The sequence below is a fragment of the Myotis davidii genome, unplaced genomic scaffold, assembly GCF_000327345.1.
Source record: "Myotis davidii unplaced genomic scaffold, ASM32734v1 scaffold1146, whole genome shotgun sequence".
NCBI classification, from domain to species: domain Eukaryota; kingdom Metazoa; phylum Chordata; class Mammalia; order Chiroptera; family Vespertilionidae; genus Myotis; species Myotis davidii.
The window spans coordinates 942,726-960,447 of NW_006296974.1; the positions used below are offsets into that span (position 1 = coordinate 942,726).

The 17,722-nt window shown below is 40.9% G+C and overlaps 1 protein-coding gene across 3 annotated transcripts in view; it reads right to left on the reverse strand.

The window, feature by feature from the left end:
* The window catches only part of LRRC8B (leucine-rich repeat containing 8 family member B), a 73,841-nt gene that overhangs the window by 49,500 nt on the left and 6,619 nt on the right, over positions 1–17,722 (reverse strand). For all 3 annotated transcript variants that reach the window (XM_015569722.1, XM_006772598.2, XM_006772595.2), the window contains exon 2: positions 4,236–4,292. The gene's annotated coding sequence lies outside the window, so the exon portion shown is untranslated. The remainder of the gene's footprint in view (positions 1–4,235; positions 4,293–17,722) is intronic.

Consider the following 17,722-nt stretch of genomic DNA (forward strand, 5'->3'; position numbering starts at 1 on the left):
GGGACCCCTGCTCTAGGGCATCCTCCACCCTCAGGACCTAATCTCCCCCGCCCCCAAAGGGGACAGGAAGGATTAAAGGAGGCAGGAAGGATTGTTACTGGTCATTACCAGGGGAGGAATAAAAACAGCAAAAGAAACTCCTCTGCTGGGAGCTTGCCAGGTAGAAGTCAAGATGGTTCAAGTAGAGGTGCTTCTATGATGAGGCATGTGCAACAGGAACTAAGATGGTGACCATGAAGGGGAGGTACCTAGCCTGTGAAAAGGATTGGATTGGATAAGGCACACAGAACCCCAGAAGATCTTGGAAATACATTGGTTAGGGGTTGGGCCCATCAGAAGCCCATGAAAGTTTAGGAAGTAGACTAGTTATTTTGAAAGGGTGCCTGATCCTTCCCAAGCCTGAGGTGATATAATCCAAGTTTAACAAAGTTCTCTCTCTGGTGCCCATAACACTCCCTCGCCCCATTCATTCACACTTTCTCTCTTCATAGCAGCCATGCCACCCTAACAGCCACCGGGGGTCCAGCAGCCTCACGGACTCCAAGCCTGGGCTTGTGCACAGTGCTAGCCAGAGTGTAGCTGGGGATAGACTATGCTAGCCAGATGGTGGCAGACATGGACTGAACCAATGGCACAGAATTTCTGGACCGTGGCCTTTGTACTGGGCTTAATGAAAACAAGGTTGGACTTTTTTCACAGTGGGATGGATGAAGATAGACATTGGGAACCTGGGGGCAGCCTTCTTTTTCCACCCAAATAAATTTTACCACCTCATCTTCCCAGGTGGGTCCTTGAAAATGCTTTCCTCCTGACACAGCAAAGACCCCATTTCCACCAGCAAAAGAATCATAAATTCCTGCATTCCACTACCATATCCTTTATTCCGAGTGGGTTGCCTGTGGGGGGGTGGGGGGGGCTAGAAAATACCCATGCAAAATTAAAAGAAATTCTCTTCATGATTATTCTTCTTTATTTTTATTCTTAATTATAAGCAGGATTTGAGTAAGTTTAATACTGTATACAATACAATATTTTAATAATTTCTTAGCAATCGAATAAATATCGTAGTCCCTGAACTACCTGAGACTTTAGCAAATGGTTAGGTACCCCAATAAAACACTGCACAAACACAAGGCAAAGGTGAACATCAGTGCTATTCTGCAGACAAAGCAGACACACTGCTGCTCCACATGAGAATGAAATTTAAAAGGAAAAAAGAAACTATGAATAAACATCGGCAGTGACAGACAAACCCATTGGCACACACATGCATGCATACACATTTTGTGTATGTGCACACATAGCAGTACAAAAATTATGTGGACAGTGAATTCATCAAACATGTGAGAGTCTTCTCTGTGTAAGAACTGTGTTATTCCTAAGAAACTGAGGCAATTCTATTGTCATTGTCTAAAAAGGCTGAAGAATGTGCCTAGGAGGTCTAAATCCTGAGTTTGTCTTTGGACACATTAAAGAAGTCACATTGAGGCAGGCTAGTCCCCTAATCAGTCTACTTCTGGCCACTTCATTTTCTTCCTGTTACTCTCTCACTCCCTGTACCAAATGCTATACTCTCACTATAGCGCCTGACACTTGTATGTGCATTTGATTCTCCTGACAGAAGAGCTTTTACTGAACATTTGTTATGGTATGGGCTGAATAGGGCAGAAAGAATAATAATCAATAAATGATCATTTTTTTTTGTATTTCACCTTATATCTACTCATAAAAGATGGAAAATATACACAATATTAATAGGGAACTAGAAAATATATAATTAAAGATTAAATGGCATAGTTGAGATTATAAGATACAGCTGCATAATGCTTTAAAGTTTATGGAGCATCCCCCCCCCCCCCACAAACCCCCCCCCCCAAAACAAATCTTTAACATACACTTGACTTTATGACAAGGATACCAGCTTAGAGGGGAAAAAATAAGCTGCCTAAGTCACATGTCTAGTAATCAAGAGCTTGCTCTCATAACTGACACCAAACGTTGCATTCTTCCCACCACCTGAAGGTACTCTCACAAAGGTCCACAGCTATCGTTCAGGGAATATGGACAGCAACATGGGTAATGCGCACCTTAAGCCCTTCAGGATATGCAAGAGCTGGATCTGAAAGAAGAACTCCAGTTGGGGATGGGCAAGAGCAGAGAGGTCTTGAGTGAGGAAGAGCCATGGGGCAGCAAGTCCTGCTGAGGAGAGAATCTATAACCAGAGGAAGATGACTTCAAAAATCAGTGAGGTAGTGAGGACATTCAGACTTAAGATTTCAGAATGAAGTGTATGACTTGAATTGATTCACAAAAGGAAACAATGATTGATTCTAAAACAGAATGAAAGCAATGTTTTGGGAAAATTAACCTGGTAGGGCATGGAAGATTCACTGGGGCAGCAGAAGGGAGTGGGACAGAATGAAGGCAAGGGAACCAGGTAAGACCCAACTGTAGTAATTTAATAAGAAAGTAGTGAGGACCAGCAGTGAGGGGAGTGTCAGTGAAAATGGCCAGGGATGAAGGAAGTTCAGGAGTACTAACAGATGAAGGGGGACAAAATTTTGCCACCCTGAAGCTGCCTTTTTAGGATATTGACGTTAAGCTATTTATTAAGAAACTAGAGGCCCATTGCAGGAAGATTCCTGCAAGAATGGGGCTTCCTCGGGCCTATTCCTGCAAGAATAGGGCTTCCTGAGACAGGAGTGAAGCTCCCTTCTCCGCTGCCTCGCTCCCTCCCATCTCCACTGCCTCGGCTCCATTCCCTTCTCCGCTGCTTCGCTCCCTTCTGCAGCATTTGGCTTCCTTCTACACTGTCTTCAGTCTTCACTCCGCACCTGTGTATGCAAATTAACCGTCATCAAATTAACCGCTCTGATTTGCTGGTGGGCATAGCAGAGGGATGTTCAATTTGCATGTGTCTCTTTAATTAGTGTAGACAAGACTCAGAAAGAACCTTTGACATCCTCCTCCTCTTTCCTACTCAAGAGATTCAGATAGACAAAAACCTGCTTCAGGAAGATCTTAGGATGTTAGTTTTAGCCTCATTTAAATTAAGTATGGTAAATAAGAGGGCTTCTGGGTGCTTGCTAGTTAAATACCCCATGTGTTCCATTGTTTCTGAGTCTCCTAGCATGAATTTGCCTACCATGTATGTTAACTACCTGTAAATCACTCATTCTCAATTCTGAAATCTAAAACCCCCATTTCCACCCTTCTTTTTCCAAAAATGTCATATATATCCAACGTTGCCTCACTGTCTTTGGGATTTTCATGCTTATGTGAATTCCCCATGCACATGTATTAAAAATTAATTTTGTCCAGTTAAATTTTCTGCTCATTTGATTATTAACCCAACTAGAAAACCTTCTAAGGTGGCAGGAGAAGAATTAATATTTAGCCCCCACACAAGGAAAATATGACATGCATTGGCCAATGGGAGAGATGGAGAAAGGAGAGAAGAACTAAGTTGGGCTGGTAAAAGGCTCTATCATAAAGTACTAGTTAATATTCCAATATTCACTGGCAGACCAATGATCAATCTGGTGAATTTTGCTCTTTCACTTTGAATCAAGGATGACTTACTAACATAATGAAGATTCCATACCCTTATTAGGGGTTTGGCATAACTAAGTTATGACTGAGTATTGCTCTCAAGTGTAAACCCAGTGGGAAAGATGAAGATGGGATGAAAAGGTCATTTGGTAGGTTCAGATCATAAAGACACATGGGTACTATACTATAGAATCAATTACGGTTTTCATGCAAGGGAGTGACATGAGTTGGTCAGTGTGAAATTTTAAATTTAGAAATTTAGAATTTGCCCCTTTGGTAGCAGCATGGAGGATTCATTAGAAGGTGGAAATGTTTGATGTAGATAGAAAACCAGATCAACAGTCCAAGGGATAAAGCAAGAAAGAAGGCTTGAACTAAGAAGTGACTGGGTGTGAGAAGAAGAGGGAGTAAAAACAAATACTTTTAAGCACTTTGAATTACTATACTTTTAAGAAATTTTAAGCAAGTACTCTGCTAAATAGTTTATGGGCATGGATTTTAGAGTTACTCAGGTATTAATCAGAAGGTTGAAGAATGGCCTAGAAGATATAGATGTTAACAAGAAGGAGAGCCAAGACTCAAGGACAAGTGATCACCCTACTTTTGACCACAGGGTAATGGTGAATCCTGGTCAGTGGAGGAGGGTGATGAGCATGGTTTTTTAAATGCTGAGTTTGCAGTACCTTTGGGCCATTTGGGTGGTGAGGTCTAGTAGGCAGCTGGAAATACAAACTGGAGCCCTGGGGAGAGGAGAACATGTGAATGAGTTTTTTGCTGCCCACCTTCACCAATGCTGCATTTAAAGGCTTGGTAATTTGAGGGAAAATAAGTTATTTAAAATGAAGAACTGAATGTAGCATGAGTCTATCTCCTATGTAAAGGAATTCACTTAACCTCTTCATTTTCCAAAATTTCCTTTTACAGATGAGACAACTTAATTTTTTTTACAACGGCAATTGTCTAAGATAAAAAGTCTTATGTTATATGACACATACACCACTTTTTTGAATGGCTTCTACCTGTCTTGCCCAACTGGAGGTGAACAGCATTGGAAGCAAAGATTTTTTTAAATATATTTTATTGATTTTTTACAGAGAGGAAGGGACAGAGATAGAGAGTTAGAAACATCGATGAGAGAGAAGCATCGATCAGCTGCCTCCTGCACATCTCCTACTGGAGATGTGCCCGCAACCCAGGTACATGCCCCCCGACCGGAATCGAACCTGGGACCTTTTCCGTCCGCAAGCCGACGCTCAATCCACTGAGCCAAACCGGTTTCGGCGGAAGCAAAGATGTTTTTAAATACCTTCCAGCCTCCTTGTGGTAGGTGCTCATGGCCTTCCTGATCATGAACGGCCAACTCTAAAAACTGAGTTTGTGCACTCTTTGTGAAATGTCTGATCATGAACGGCCAACTCTAACAAATACATGGGGCATATTTTTAAAATTTTATTTCAGTGTAAAAAAGCTGCCCCCTCTCCCACACTGCTTCAACTTTCATTTATGCTCTAAACTTAGCAACTGTAGAAATAGTGAATATATTTAGTTTAACAGAGTTAATAGATACCCAAAGGAATTTCAGATGTGGTATGCTTTGCATTTTTATAAATATCAATCTTTCCTCTGCTAGCTTTGATGAAGTTAGAAAATGTACCCTCGGGGAATCTAACAGGAAGAATACTTCCTGTTTTGATTTTCTCTATGGAATTTATCTCCATTTAATGTACTATATAATTATTATGTCTACATTCTGTGTCTACCCATTAGGCAGTAAGCTTGAAGAACACAGGCTTTTATCTGTAGGGTTCACTGATGTATTCCCAGCATTCAGCCTAGAGAGTAAGGGCTCAATAAATAATTGAGAGTGAATAAATCAGAGTCCTGTGATTATTATACCTCAAGAAATTATCATGTGTTTTCCCTTAGCAATCATGACTCAATCTCCATGCTCTAACTTAGTCTTGAACCGTGATTTCTATTTATATACCCGAGAGAAATTCTTTCAGGACCTATGTTGGGGTGGGACCCTGCAGGGCCTTGAATGTTATCAATACAAAGAAATTAACATGGGAAAAACTGCAGCAAAGTGTCAAGACCCCCCAGGTTCTCCAAGTGATTCCTTTGCCTCGCTCTGTCCTATGAGGAGTTAGGATTTCTCACCTACCCATACCACTCAGACTTCTGGTTTCCTGATCTCACTTCCTGTTTCAGCATATGTTTCGGCAGAGGCTTCCTTTCAGTGTTCTGACCCCAGGTTACTTGAGTGTGACATCTGTTGTTTTCATTTTTGACACTTTGATCTCTGTGTGTGGTTAAACCTAGAGAACTGTCCCAGCCTGAATTTCTAGACAGATTTCACAAAACTTTAGAATTACAAGACAGATATTTTCTCCTCAAATTTCTTAATGTCCTTTGCTCTCTCCATTATAAAAAAGGGGGAAAAACTGAGTTTGTGCACTCTTTGTGAAATGTAGCCATTGATAATATAGCTTATGGCTTTCTAAGTCATTGGATTGGTCTAATTTAATTCATGGACCGACAACTCCAAACATATCAACTGTATCAGGGAGGCACTATTTAAAAAGGCTCTCATCACCTGCACAGAAGACAATTCACTTGACAGCACTCTTTTCTTGGGCAGTGACTCAAATCAGCTGAACTGAAAAATAAATCTAAAGGGCACACAGATGTCATATAGCCTGAAGTAGCCCTCTGAGCAATAACTTGATTCATTTTTCCCTGGTTCTGCAAACAGGACTGCAATCCAAGAATCTATTTCCCCTCCATATGAAGAGAGCTGTTTAGTGCCCTAGCAAGGGCTCTCTTGAATTCCTTTGCCCTTATGGGTATGGTAAACTGCACACAGTGACTTCTTGATTTTATTTAACAGGAAACAGGCATTTCTCTTAATAAGTGATGTGAATCAGTCACAAATAAGGGCTCTAAAATTAGAAAACAATATTTTATCAAAGTAATGTTAGCATCAGAGTCTGAGGAACAGACAGGTACCAGCCTGAATTTCTATGTATACTGGACATAAGCGACTTATTAATTTTCCTTGTGACAATCCCTAATTATTTTTTTTAAACTTTTGGCTACGGAAAATTTTAAATATACACAACAATAGAAGAGAGTGGTGTAATAAAGCCCATGTGCCCATCACTCGGATATAACAATCATGAGACACACCTCCCCTAGATTATTTAAAACACATGCTAGATGTCATTTTACCTGTCTTATTTCAATATGTATCTCTAAAAGGTAGAGAGAGTCCTTAAAAAATATAGCCACAATATCATACCCATACCAAGTGGTGTGCTGGTAGTTTTTAACAACCAGTTCTCATGGTGGGGTAGGGGAGGGAGCCCTGATATGCAGTTTATGCCAATTTCCATTTCATGGTGTAAATATTCCCACCATGGCCAATTTCAAGGTACCAACATGATGCCCCTGAATGTGGCATTGAGAAGGAAGGTGCAGCACACCATTTTATAGGACTTCTGCTATGCAGATACATTAGACATAAATAACCCTGAGAACATCAATAACAGCAAATTAGAGTAAAATAATTAGGAAGTGATACATTTTGAGCATTAATTTCATTTTAACACTTTAATTTCAAGTGTGTCTAATTTAATTTTTAATGGCTGCGTTTAACAACTGGCTTGCAAAATTCCTGAAATATAACAACCAGCTCTCGTCAGCTCTAGCATACCACTGAATCGCATCCAAACATTTAACAATTCTTTAAAATTCCCAACTATCCCAAATTCTCTGACATGCCTCTTTCCTCTTTTTCTCACAGCAGAGAAGCATCTCAAGCAGGGGTGAAGAGGGAACTCAGCTTTTGGAAGCTACACCAAAAGCGTTAGGCTTTCCACATGGCTAGTCCGCTGTGAAAGTCTGTTTCCAGGCAGTTAAATTAGATGCGGCACACGCACATTCCTTTAGATTACTGGGAGTCACAGTCATGTTTTTATTTCACTTTCACTGCCCATTCTCAAGCTCCTAAAGAAAGAGTTTGAAAAGGGATAGGGCAGGGACGTTTCAGAAGGAAAAATAAGCCCTTCCCAGGTAGACAACCTCGAGCTGATGGAGGGTTCCACAAGGAAGATTCCTAAGAAGTTGTGGGATACCCTTCTGTGCCTGATATACCCCACCATTGACATGCGGTTAAAAAGCCCTCTTTAAATGAGCCTTCTAGAACTGAATGTAACAGTTCAGATGTGGTAGGGCCCAAGTAGACGTTAAGTGGTGTAGCTGCCATCCTCAATGAGGGTGCCCGGCTACACCACAACTCCTCCTTGAGCTCACAGTCAAGTAAAACTGGAGTCCAGTTAATGAACCAGTGTTTACCACTTACCCAGACTCTACAGTGTGCACTCATGAACCCACTCCCACCACCAAATCTGTTCCCAAACTGCCTTTCCAACATCATTTCCCACTATGCCTTTGAACAAACCCTTTATTCCAGACAGGCCAGCCTACCCACCACCCAAAAAAATACATACCATTTTTATATTCCAAACTTTATATTATGAAAAATTCCAAATACATACAAAAGTATAAATAATAGTCTATGGAAGCCTCATATGCCCTTCACCCAGCTTCAGCAATTATCAACTCTTCACACCGATGGCCCTGAATGGTTTTGAAGCAAAGCCTGAACGTACCATTGTACCCACAATTATTTCAGTACTATTACTTTCCTGCACACCTGAGCTCAGACATTTCTCTGATACCTCCTTCGTCTTTCCAAATTCTATCGCATCCTGCAAAGGCTTAGCTAGGGTCTCACCTCCCACATTATTTCCACTGAACTTGTCCCTTAGTCATAAGTCTCCTTGAGTAAGAGGTAAGGAACTATAATTTTGAGTTTATGCTTCCTAGGACATTTTCAAAGCCTTTGCCTTCTCAACATTGCATTCTGTTTTGCCAAAGAACAATCCTATTTAATAAAAGAGTAGTATGCAAATTGACCATCACTGTGTGATTCAGATGGAGGCACCCATAGCCAATAAGGAGGGAATATGCAAACTGATGTGACAAAGATGGTGCTGGCCAGAGCGGAGTGGGTGAGGCTTGGCTTCCTTAGTGGTGGGCCAGAATGATGTCCTCCTGGCCACGCCATTGGGGTTTGTGGATCTGCGCGGCTGCAGGCCTCCGGTGTGTGCATCCTCTCCTCCTTCCCTGGCATGTGAACATCCCCAGCGCACTGTCACCCATGCACGACTGCAAAAGTCCCGGACCATGGCGCATGCAAGTACCCCCTCCCCGCCCCTTCTCCGCACTTTCAAGAATCCCAACAGGCCTACGTCCCCCACAGGACGTGCGCACATCCCTTCCGGCATGCTCACGTCCTTTGAAGAGTGTCTCAGTGTTCTGGGTGCTGGGGGTGGGTGCCTGTAAGATGACAGTGAGAGGGCGGAGTGGTGACACCCTGTTCCTGCGGAGGCCAGTGCAGCGATGAGATCACCTCCGTGTGGCTAATGCAGGTGCTGAGGCGGGAGCAAGCGCAGAAAGACACACCTGGTGGGCGCGGATGGCCCTCACTGAAGTGCCTTTGGTCAGCGTTCAAGATTGGGAACCCAGAAGAGGTGAGGAGTTCCGTCCTCTCAGTTAAACAGTGGGGTAGTCGGGGCGACTGCAGAGGAGAAGTGTGCATTTTGGGTGCCGGCACCCATGAGTGAAGGCTGCCCTGACTGAGCCTCACTTGCTTGGGGCCTAGCGCACTCCTGCTGGGCAGCAGGTGACAGGATGTGCTTTTCCAAGTTAATGAGAGAAAATGTTGATTCTCCCGCTGTCTGCGAAGGTGGAAAGTGCAGTGGGGAGACATGCGGGGAGTGAGTGAGGTTCCCTGTCTGGGGGTTTCCAAATCCGCTGTAAGTCCTTTCACTGCTGACTAGAGATATACAGGGTGTCCGCCCAAAAGGTACACACACTTTGAATACCTACTAATTCCAATGGATTTAAGCATGAAAAGAAACAACAATGGAGCTGTCATCTGTTAAAAGTGTGGGCACAAACCGGCAGTGGGACATTCCATGAGGGGTCCCAGATTGGAGAGGGTGCAGGCCAGACTGAGGACTCCCCAACCCCGTGCACGAATTTCATGCACTAGGCCTCTAGTCATTAATATCAAACTGCAAACATTTACTACATTATACCAAACACTACTTAAATTACAATGGAATTGAGATCTTTTTTCTCCAGTAGAAAAGGGGATAGAGCCCAGCCAATGTGGCTCAGTGGTTGAGTGTCAACCTATGAACCAGGAGGTCATGGTTCAATTCCCGGTCAGGGCACATGCTTGGGTCGTGGGCTCAATCCCCAGCGTGGGGCATGCATCAGTGATTCTCTCTCATCATTGAAGTTTCTATCTTTCTTCCTCTCTGAAACCAATGAAATATATTTTTAAAAAATATATGGGATAGATGGCTTTCTCGAAGAAAATACTGTTCTACAAACCACACTGCAATCTCTGAGAGGTAGGTTTAGCCTTTTAAAACCATCTACTGCAATATTAATATTATTATTATATTTTTCTTACAAGTCAATGAAAATTACAAGGGTTGGGGAAAGGTTTAAATTTTATAAAACTCTGAGCTGGAGTGGCCTAGTTTATTGGGCATCATTCCATGCACCAGGCCAGGAATCGAATGGGCAAACACTTGGTGGGGGACGTGCAGGAGGCACACAATCAATGTTTCACTCTCACATTGATGTTTCTCTCTCTCCCTCTCTCCCTCTCTTTCTAAAAATCTGTTAAAACATTTTAAGTAAAACTGAATAATTTAGAGCAACATAGAAAAGAGGATTTTTCAACTTTGGACATTAATACAATTTAGCAATAGATGGTAAAAACAACAGCTGCTACGCCTGGTAAATCCAAATAAGATTACTGGGTCAAAATCACAGAAATACAGAGAACACTTCAAAATTCCCAGCACACCAACAACAAAGCACCACAGCGGAATTTCATTAGGAAAGGAAATACTTTGTTTAGAAAGAATTTTTTATACGATTTCACCATGTGTGGTATCTCTGAGGACTTCACTAGAGAGGAAAAACACAAGAATCAAAGGGTAAACTTCAAAACAATTGTTTCCTTCCCCTCTCATAAACCCCCACTGCACACACCAGGCAATTCTACACATCCTTACATCTTGTTCTCTGTACACACATATATACAGAGATTTTAGTTTTTCAAAAATGAGATATTAGAATATACTTGGGCTCGTATAGATCACTTTAAGATAAAGAGAGTACCAGTCACTGGTTCAGTTACTTTCATAACAACAGGAAAAGAAATAAAGGAATTGTAAGACTTCTAACAAATAAAAATGAGGATTTTGTGCCATCTAGACCAGTGATGGCGAATCTTTTGAGCTCGGCATGTCAGCATTTTGAAAAACCCTAATTTAACTCTGGTGCCATGTCACATATAGAAATTTTTTTATATTTGCAACCATAATAAAACAAAGACTTATATTTTTGATATTTATTTTATATATTTAAATGCCACTTAACAAAGAAAAATCAACCAAAAAAATGAGTTCGCGTGTCACCTCTGACATGCGTGTCATAGGTTCACCATCACTGATCTAGACTATAGTTGATAACACTGGTCTGTAGTGTTCCTTTTCCATCAATAATTATACAAGCCTAATTTGTCAGAATTAAGTAATCGGGCTGTGCTTTAAAAATTAACCAAGAAAAAGTCCATTTAGGCCTAGTTAACTGAAACAACAAATTATAAATCATCAAAAGACAAATCAAGTGGAGCTTTTCCTAATCATTTCTCCTCGGTGGATAACACAAAGAGCCTAGTGTGAGGACACAAAGACAGACCCTAATAAGTAGTTGATGTGAGGCTGACGTAGTTGAATATGCTCATTGTATTGCAACAGTCATGGGAGTGGATGCTCGTCACAAGATAACTGTGTTAAATATTCTTCTAACCCCTTAATGCCAGTTAATTAATGCTCCCACAACTCCATGAAGTTATTGCCACTTTATAGATGAGGCAAATGAAACAGTTATGTCATTACCTAAGCCTGCACAACCCGTAATAGTAAAACTAGCTAGCATGAATACGAATCATCATCAAAGTAATCTTTGAGGGGAATAAAAAGTAGCTTAGCTCACTGGAATGAACAGAGCAAACATGCAGTCATTCATTCACCCATTCACTCAGTAATGAGTGGAGAAGCCAGCAAAACCATGGAGGAGAGTGAACTCCGATCCTGCCTAATATCTGCCTAAACTTTAGCCAAGCTATGCAGTCTCTCAGAATGCCAGCTTCTTAATTGTACTAAAAATAAGAGCTAATTCTTCCTGGCCTACTTTCTACTTTCACATAGATGATAACATCAAGTGCAATGGAAACTCCCGGCTCCCAGGAGGTATCAGAGAACAATTGCCCATGAAGGAGGGATCTCCTCACAAATACAAGCTCTGTTCTCCCCACAAACCCACCCAACATGCCCACAGTTTCAAGCCTTCTGGAAGATAAGAAACTGTCCTGCGTGGTTTCAGCAGACCTCTTCTGTGCAAAATGAGTCATTATTCTTCCCACAGAACAAACACGACCTTTTCCCCAAGTCTTTTCTCATTTCCAGTCAGAAGACATTCATGTTTAGAAGCTGCCTTATTCTATTCTAGCTTCTATAATAAACAACCATAGTCAGAGTGACTTAACCAACAAACATTTATTTCTCACAGTTCTAGAGGCTGAGAAGTTCAAAATCAAAATGCCAGAAGACAGAGTGTCTGGTGAGAGCCCGCTTCCCGATGCATAGACAGAGCTGTTCCCGCTGTGTCCTCCCATGGTTGCAGGGGCAAGGAAGCTCTCTAGATTCTATTTTATAAACCCCACTGGAGAGGGCTCTATCCTCACGTCCTAATCACTTCCCAAAGGCCTCACTTCCCAAGACCATAACCTTGGGGATTAGGCTTCAACCTAAGAACCTGGGAAGTGGGGGAGACACAAACATTCAGTTTATAGCAGAAGTTATCATTTTTAAAGTTGTGCTAATATAATTTATATTCACTGGCAATCTGAAATTTGAAGGTTTTTTTTTTTGAGGGGGGTGCAATAAATAATCAGGAGGAATTTAATCCATTCCTTCTATGAAAAACAACTGAAGTTATAAAGTAAGCAAAGCTTGACTTAAGCAATTACCAGGGAATCCTTGTGAAATAAATAAATAAATAAATAAATAAATAAATAAATAAATAAAATTTTAAAAAGTTAATGGGGCCCTAGCCAGTTTTGCTCAGTGGATAGAGCGTTGGCCTGCGGACTGAAGGGTCCTAGGTTTGATTCCGGCCAAGGGCACATGCCCAGACTGCAGTCTCGATCCCCAGTGGAGGGCATGCAGGAGGCAGCCAATAGATTCTCTCTCATCATTGATGTTTCTATTTCTCTATCTCTCTCCGTTCCTCTCTGAAATCAATAAAAAAATTTTTAAATAAGTTAATGAAACTATTTAATTCTATGACCTTTTCCTCAAATTCCTTTTATATTACTCTCTTCTGTTCTATCACCACTGCCCTATTTGGTCTCCCAATGTAATCTCTGTCATCTCCAGCATGTCCTCCATACAGATGCTAGCATTACTTTCCAAAACAAACCCGATGTCATCTTCTGCTTCAAAACCTTCTTGTGGCATCTCGGCTCCTCCTGATGAAGCTATGTGCTCTTTGCAAGGTTAAAAGTGCATCTCCAAGCTCACCCCAAGCAGCAGCTGAGCCAGGGTCAGCACTGGGCGGTCCAGCTCCCACTCCAGTGCTCTCATTCTTTCATTCATGCCACAACAGGAAAAGCTGACTGCTTGGGAAGGTTACACTGTATCTAAAAAACTCAGTCCTAGTATGAGGTTGATTTCAAGCATTTTTTATATCAGTGTAATAGCAGATAATAGAATTGGCAAAATATGGGTCATCGGGCAAAAAGAAAGGAGCTACGTGACCAAAAGAGTCAAGAATGTAGAGCTAGAAGGAACTTCTGGCCCTCATGTCATGTCACAATGCAACAGGCATCCAGAACATTCCGTTTCTTTAGCTCCAAAAATTGGATTCATGTCCCATGATTTTATATTCTAAAACACTGTGCTAAATTATTTTATCCTGCCTCTGCCCCTTAAACATAAAAATACGAGCAATGCAAATTTAAAATATACTAAATTTAAAAATAATTGTCCAGAAGATGGAATCGATTAACTGGAATATTTTATTTAGTCATTAGGGCTGTCAAAGAAAATGATACATGAAGATGTAATCTATGAATAAGCATGCGAAGAAGGTTAAAAACTACTTGTGGAACCTTCTCCCGGTTCTTATGGAAAACAGCAATTTCTACAATATCTAGAACATATTTAATTGTAATTCTAAAACCACCACAAAATAAGCATGCATTAATAATTTAATTACTTATTTAAAACATTTCACAGGAGCAAATACTGCAAGCTATTACCCATCAAGATAGATTTCATTTTAATTTTCATATAACACAGGCTAAGCACCTCAAAAGGGAGGAAAACCGAAGTTGGCAAATCTTCTCTATTGACAGCTTAAGTTAAACAACATGAAATTCATGCTGCGTAAACCTAAAAACCAGCCCCAAACGCCCTCCCATGAATATGCTTCAGAAGATTTGTCTTTTGCAGTGGGTTGACTCTGGCACTAATTTTTGTACTCCATCCCCTGCACGGGCTCCCACTGCTCTTCCTCAGCATCATGACCCTGAGTGAGAAAGGTCTGATGAGTGCAGAACAGTGGGGATCGGCCTGCAACCCCAGGGCCCGCTCCCAGCTGGGCTGGTCCCCTTCTGCCACCAATAAAGAACAAGCCACGCCTGAAAAACCTAGATCCCTTGTTAGCACTGGAAACCATGTAAGGAGATGCTTATTACATCCACTTTGTTCTCTATTTCTCTGGTGCCCATCACCATAGTAACAAGGCACACAGATGGAAAAGTAGGCTAGAAATATCCCAAAATGGGGGTGGGGGGTGGGGGGTAGAGATGGGGAGTGTGGGGGAAAGGGCCTTTCACTAAAAGAGAAAAGACTAGAATGTCTTCTCTTGAAGGTGTCACAATATTGAGGGGCAATTCCAATGGAAAAGGTAGGTTTTCTTTGTCTTTAAGAGCAACAACAGAAAGCAGCTTACATTTCAATGAATATTTATGTTTACTGGAGGCAGATTTGCTGTGCTTTGGAGGTTTTAAAGCCAGATGTACTTTATTAGAAAATCTTGTATGCAAATAGAAATGTTTACATAGCATCCAGTTTCAGAAATCAGGTACTCGTTCCATGGTATGGATTACCGCTACTTAAACTTTTTGGTTAGTAAAGTACAGCACAGGAAATATAGTCAATAGTATTATAATAACTATGTATGGTGCCATGTGGACACTGGAAATATTGGAGTAACACTCTGTAAAGTACATGATTGTCTAACTGGAAACTACACAAAATAATGTAATTGAAAAACAATTTAAAAATATTCAAAAAGGTCGAAACCGGTTTGGCTCAGTGGATAGAGCATTGGCCTGCGGACTGAAAGGTCCCAGGTTCGATTCCGGTCAAGGGCATGTTCCTTGGTTGCAGGCACATCCCCAGTAGGAGATGTGCAGGAGGCAGCTGATCGATGTCTCTCTCTCATCGATGTTTCTAACTCTCTATCTCTCTCCCTTCCTCTCTGTAAAAAATCAATAAAATATATTAAAAAAAAATATTCAAAAAGAAAAAAGAGTTTTGGTTACAAAGGAGTATAAAATTTTACCAAATGATTTTTGGCCACAGTGATAATTTTTTTTTGGGGGGGGGGGGGGGGGGGGTGTTTTATATAAAATTTTACCAAATGATTTTTGGCCACAATGATAATTTTTTTTGGGGGGGGTGGGGCATGGTGAAAATTTTTTAAAAAAATGTTTTTGGTTATTTTTTAGTGCTAAAAGTTGAAATATCTGTCAAGGAAGTGTGGCTAGAAAGATAAGTTGCTATAATGAATATTTTCCTGAAAGTGACAAGTTTATCTTCCAAGTTTTTGTATAAAATGTCCCGAGAGGAAATTACTGGGTGGGATGATGGGAGTGACTGCTTTTTCACCCCAGGGAGTCACTGCTCCTCTGAAATCTAGAACAAAGCCTTTCACATCTCCAGCCCCTCTCCTGCTTGTACACTTAGAGCCCTTTAAAGGCACTGTCAGGCCCTATCCGTTCTTCAAAGCCATGATGTGCCAAAGTTTCACTGTAAGAACAGATAAATCTTCCCACACTCCAAGGTCTACATTCTTTGTTGTCATATTTTGTCCTTTCCTGCCATCAGCCTGAGTCCTCCTTGCTCAGAATTTTCTAGGACATGTGGAATCCTTGGGGTATTATTTATGCTGTGACTGCTCAGGAAATAGGAAAAGGAATCACACTGGTCACATTTAGCTACTTGGGGAAGTTTTAGTCTATGCAAATAAAAATGGCACATACACAAAAAAAGCAGGAGATGCTTTATGGGTGATTGCTTCAGAAAATGTATACTCTAGTTATGTAGATTTTAGTGGAAAAAGCAACAGAGAACTTTGTGGGGATCTTTAGGTCTTTGGCTCAGCCACCAACTAGTTGTGAAACTGTGGCTCATTTTTACTTGGCCTTTCTCCACCTTAATGTCTTATCAGTGAAAGCAAAGGACTAGAATAGAACAAGGATATGAACTTGAGGTGATCCAAGGATGATTTCTAGGCATGTTTAAATGTTATGCATAACATAAAAAAGTTAAAATCAATAGATAACCTTGAAGGTCCTTTCTAAATAACTCTAGAATATCATGACTTGAGTCAACTTAGCCAAATAAACTCAAGGTTTTGAACTCTGACTCTGGTGACCTTAATATTCAGGTCTTCTCAAAAGCCCCTACCCAAAGAATGCTGTCCCCGATCAGCTCCTCTAATCCCCATCACCAATCATTCTCTAACCCTTTATTTGCACTATGACATGATATCTTGCATTTGCTTATTGTCGAACTTCCCTCTTCTAGGATGTATGTGCCATGCAAAATGCATTTTCTCTTTTCTGTTTTTTTTTCTCCCCCAAATGTTGGATTTATTCCCAGAGACTGGCATGATGGCTGACAAGTCTTAAGTGCTCAAAAAAAAAAAATCTCTTGAATGTATTAGTTTTTTAAAAATCCGTAAAAGTCGGTACAAAAACTCAAGTATGTTACTTTTCTTTTTAAGAAGTCTTGCTAAGAACCATGCACTCTACTAAGCATTTTATAAGCATATCTATCTTACGTAATCTTCACATGGTCACTTTAAGTCAAGTTTTCCAATCCTTAGAGCCTTTTATAAAAGAACACATCTGGGGAAAGAAGCCAGGCAGTACATATACTGTAGAAGAAAGTTGCTTTATCAAGTGCCAGATGTGCCATTAACTTGTGGAGTTTGCCTAGTTAAGCCACATATCCCACTGCAAACTTAGTTTTATCACATTTTATCATGGGAATAATACTTGGCTCATCTACTGCAGGTCATCAATAAAGGTGAATAATTTATAAATGCTTTCCAAGTTAGAAGTGATGTACAAACGTATAATATACCAAGTAATGCGGGGGTCCCTGTAAAGTATTTTAGGAGAGATTTGCTATAAGCTTTTGGGAGAAGGCATGAAAACAGGGGACATCTGTAAAGTGTCCTTTGACACACGGCCACAGCATCTAGGAGCCAGGAGGACTCGGTAAAGGCTCCCTACTCTGTAGGATGATGGCTAGGCTAACTCCTCTCCCTCAGATTGCGTTACCCATACAGAAGAAAGTTCAAAATCTAGCCTGGGACTAACCTTTCTGCATGCTGAAATTCATAATCTCTCCTCCTGGGAAGAAATTAGCATTTTTAAATAAAACATGAAGTCTTTTCCAATGTGATTGAGACTTATTTTTAGAAACCACTCACCCACTGACTTAGCTGACTATCAGTCAAGCATCTGGTGATATTTTACCAATGTTTTTCTTTTTTTGTATCTAGTCTAACAGTGGGTATAAAAATTATATAACTGTTCTAGGAGAGTTTGTTCATGTATTCTTAAAATGGATGATGATCAAATCACATTGGTATCAAATTAGCTTCTGTTGGATACATATATAAAAGAGTGGCATGCATTAGCCAGGCTCTTTCC